Here is a 4,847-nt window from a genome sequence, read left to right on the forward strand (position 1 = left end):
GACTTTAGATATGCTGTCAGCCATGTTGTCAGCATTAGCAGCACAGAGTGGTCTGACCTTTCCTCACCACTTGTACTCTTGCCCTCTCCTGTTCACCTCACACCTCCAGTACTGCAAGCTGTTTCTTCAATGCATGGTCTCTGATTTCCACCCATAGCATTTAAACAATATTACCGACCTTCCTTGCTTCACATTCTCTAGTTTTCTGCCTTTCTGTCACATCAGAATTAATCCAGAGTACCTGCATAATTCAGTATTAACTCCTGCTGCTGCTTTTCTCACTGTTTCTTCCCTTTCCCTGCTCTAATCATGGTTGTCCCAAAATACTCCCCCTGTGCATCCTCCTCCTATCCAAATTTGCAGTCATGCTGTTTTCCACTCCCACCCACTCTCCTGGTGGCAGGGCCCTCTTCTGCCCCTCCTCTGCTGATTGCTTCCTTAAAACACTCCGAATCTCTCTCCTTTTTTCCCAGCTCAGCACCTCCCAGGGCTTTGCTTCATTTCCCCCCAGCTCAGCGCAGCACAGTCGGCACCTGCTGGGTGACTGCAGAATGCCATGGGGCTGCAGCCAGCCTTCCTCAAACCACAAGCACAAAGACCAGGGATTGATGCTCATAAACAGCTCGTCTAGTGCAACCAACGAATACTTCCAATATTTCGGTGAGATAATGCTTTTCTAAAAAACAAAGGTTAATAAATACATGAAGCTTGACTAGGGAGCACCGCTTAAAGTGGACACAACAATGCGGGGCCAGAAGCCAAATCTGAACAATGCTGGACTTAATCTGTAGCAAATACCTCTTCTTATTTGGGTTGGCTTTTTTTCACGTGTTGGGAAGAGGAAGCGAGGGAAACTCTGATCTGTTGCTTTTTGTTGTGGTTGCTCACAGCAACAAGCAGCCCCAGCATTGTGCTCTGGTGGTGGCACAGCACAGCAGGTACTGCTTTCAGTGCCTGCTGGGTTGCAAGGTAAAAGCCACCCACCTCATGTCTTATGGCTTAAACAGGGAACAGAAGGTGGAAGTCTGCAGTCTGAGCCTCCTCTTAGCTCACGTGATTTTGGACTGAGCTTCCTTAAAGCTCTTTCATTGATCATTTTGATAACTGGGAAAAGACATTGAACACAAACATATTTTTTTCAGAACTTTGACTATTTTTTTTTTTCTCTCTATTTTGCCTGGATTGCTGATGACCCCCACTTCTTCATTTTAAGCTTTATACTGAATTAGTAAATGGAATTGAGTGTGTAAAGACTGACTTAGAAGATGTTGGGCTATAGGCATTTTTGGCCTTATCCCTTTGGAGCAGTAGGGTAGGAGATGCAGTATGTGAAATTGGCTGATTGGTTCCAGCCTCTGTAAGTGTGGAGTCTCCAACCTGATTCTGTTAGCAAGCAGCTATTTGCAGGACTGCTCTGAAGGAAACCACTGATCCCCACTGTGCCTGATCTTGCTGCTGACTGCTAGTGAAACAGTGGTACAACTTTAGTAGTGCAAAAGGATTTCAGCTAACATTCAAAACCAGCCTTAGTTTCATTTGTTGAAGAAGCTGATTAGGACATGCTTAATTCCAAGCTCCAATGGGTGTAATGAAGAGGGCTGCACTGAGACGGCATCACAGCTCAATAATGGGGACAATCCCCCCAAAAACATGAGGCCAAATTTGGAGTTAAAAAGCTTGGGGACAATCTAGAATCCACATTTCCCATTTCAGTCAGCAACTGCTTCACTCACCCAGCACTACCAGGGAAGGTGAACATACCCATCCAGTTTCACCCAGAAAACTATGATCAAAATAATGTGGGTATGCAGGATGCAGCAGCTGGATTGAGTTCCTGTCAATTCAGGGATAAAATAGCGCACTCTGCTGTCGTACCACTTGAAGAGATGTTAAGGTCTAGCAAATTTCCTGTTGGTCCACAGAGATCATCAAAAGGCTGAACAATGTCTCTTACAAAGAATGAAGCATCTGGGCTTGTACAGCCTGGGAAATGCTCTAGAGAGACTTAATTGCAGCCTTCCAGTAATAAAATAAGCTTATAAACAGGAGAAAACCCTATTTTTTATATATGCAGATACAAGGGGGATCAGTTTTAAGCTAAATGAGGGAAGGTTTAGATATGAGCAAGAAACATGTTACTGTGAGGGTGGTGAGGCACTGGCACAGGCTGTCCAGAGAAGTTGTGGATGTCCCATCCTTGGATGTGCCCAAGAGCAGGATGGATGGGGCTCTGGGCAGCCTGATCTATTGTCCTTGGCAGGGATGTTGGAACTAAGTAGTAATTAAGGTTCCTTCTGACCCAAGCTATTCCATAATTCCATGGAAACTAACAGCATCTGTATTCTAGGGTGCACTCCAAGATACCATCTGATACAAAACAGACTCAGCATTAACTTTTCCTCATTGCACAGTAAAAAATGGTTCACCTGGACTTCATATAATTAACATTTTTATAGCTGTGAGCCATAAACAAGGAAAACCTTGTTGTTTTTTGTACTAACACTTTCTTCATTTGGACTGTAAAGACTTCAATTAAAGCACTAACATTCAGCAAGCCATAAGCAAGTTTTACTACATACATAAAACTTAAATTTGCTAAAAGCTCTTCATCCACATCTGTATCTCATAAAGAGCAGCAGGAGCTAGATATGCTCAGACCGCCATTCCATTGCTGGAGAGACTGTACAGGTGAATTTGGTTAGGTCAGTGATGGAATGGTCTCCTTGATGCCCTCTACTGCTTGGCTTGAGCCAGTAAAAAACATTCCAAGTGGTTGCCAATCAACTGAGATAAAGAACTGTGCCTCTTAGGTCACTCAGCAGTTTGAATAAGACGCATTGAAGAGAGCCTCATAAAATACAATGCTGAACATAAATGCATAATGTTACAATCTGAAGGTGAATTCGGGCTTTTCCTTCTAATATATACTAATGAAGTCTCTAGAGATAAACCATTTGGTAGTCATGACCTGCAGAGTTAAACCCAAGTACAATGTGATTCTGTGATGATACCCTGGCAGTGGTATGGCAAATAGAGCTGCCTCTTCAGGCTGTCTCTTGCATACAGTTAACTGCTCCTGAAAGTATAATGAGCACTTACAAGGCTTTCTCACCAGCTAGATCTAGATCTACTTTTAAGGTAAAACTTCAACTTTGATTTCTGGAGTTAAACATTTTTTATCTGCAAAGTAGGTAGTTCTGTTCTTAAAGTGTGCAAAAACTTCAGGTTTCTATTCTTAGCTTACAAGGATAAATAGATTCCTCCATGACAAAGACAGAAGAAGAGAAAAAAAGATAGACAACTGCCACTGTTATTATAGAAATGGCTGAATGAACCTTCCATGCTTATTTTCAATAGAAGCTTTCAGCTTCTAGTAGAAGTGTTATCCAGAGGAACACAAGTTCCTTCCTTCTTCCTTAGAAGAACTAGTGCTCCTAATTATCCTGTGATCTACTGTGTGTTCACACAGTGATATCTTAGTCTCACCTCTATCATCTGTACTTTAGACTTGAGCTTCCTATAACATGATTATTTCTTTCCCATTGTCCATGGACATAGGTTAAACTTTGGCTACCCCATAGTAGAAACACTGAGGTGAATCAGGTTCCAGAGAAAAGAGCTAGGAAGGAGTAGGTAAGGGATTAAGCTTCTTAGAAAAGGCTAGTTAAGGGCAGCAGGCCAGCATGCTTCAGGAGAGGCATGGAAAAAGCCAGTCCCAAAAGACGTTACTGTTCAAATGTTTGGTTCAACAACAGTTTCCTCAACAATTCTGTCCTGGGGGAGTGAGTAAGTGCTGAGGTAATGCCTGCTCATCCTCTTCAGCGAAGGTTACACAGCAATAAAATTTTCATAAACAACATTGCACAGAACAGGCCTCAAAGTGAGAAGTGCTTGCATTAATGATAGTCTTACCAATCATGTTAAGGAGAAATAGAGTTGTTGCAGAAGGTGGTCAGGGAGGGAAAAGGAAATTGCCCAACATCTTTTTACAAGAAGTTATTCTTAAAGGTCAGCTGCAGCTTTTAGAATAGATGTTAGCAAATGGGTGAGGACAGAAGAACCCAAGACAAGTAAAAGGCAAACACTGTTCATCATTTAATGATACCTTATTATCCCCTCAGGGATGGCAACCTCACAACATGTCCAGATATAGATAAAGGAACAGTAAAATGGAAAAAAAAAACAAAAAACCTCAACAAAACAAAACATAGAAACTTTCTTTTCCTGAGGCATCCTGATTTCCCTTGGTCTAAAACTGCAAGCTTGGTAAGAAAACAGACCCATTGGTAGGAGCTGAAAGACATTCTTTTTAGTTCAACCAGGGGATCCCTGAGGAGGGCTGTAGCTGAAAAGGACTATACATGCTTCCAGAGCATGGATCTAAAGTTTGCATCTTCATTTAGACAACAGACAAAGTACAAATCTCATGCTACTGTCTTATTTATTACACAGGAAGTATCACAAAGCACCTCAGTGTCACTGCACCCAGCTGTGGTTACAGCTCAACTCTGAATTCAGTATTTTTCCTATGACTTGAAATATAACTGAACTGAAGCTTTCAGTAATACCCTCATGTGAATAAATGAGTGTGAACAAAACTTAGTGGTGTGAATTTTCGTCTTCACAAACTACTGAAATTATGTATTTGTATGAACAAGACCCATCCTTTTTCACCAGTGCGTGCCTCAGTAATACTGTGTATGCCAAGAAGCACCTGACAATATCACAGGCCTTAAGTTATGCTAGAAATAATGCCAAAGCTAAACAGATGTTGAGGGATATTTCCCTTTCTCTTTTGTCTCCCTCCAGAACAAGGAATTCAGCAAGAACAGAATCAGAGAACAATT

The sequence above is a fragment of the Excalfactoria chinensis genome, chromosome 1, assembly GCF_039878825.1.
Source record: "Excalfactoria chinensis isolate bCotChi1 chromosome 1, bCotChi1.hap2, whole genome shotgun sequence".
NCBI classification, from domain to species: Eukaryota; Metazoa; Chordata; class Aves; order Galliformes; family Phasianidae; genus Excalfactoria; species Excalfactoria chinensis.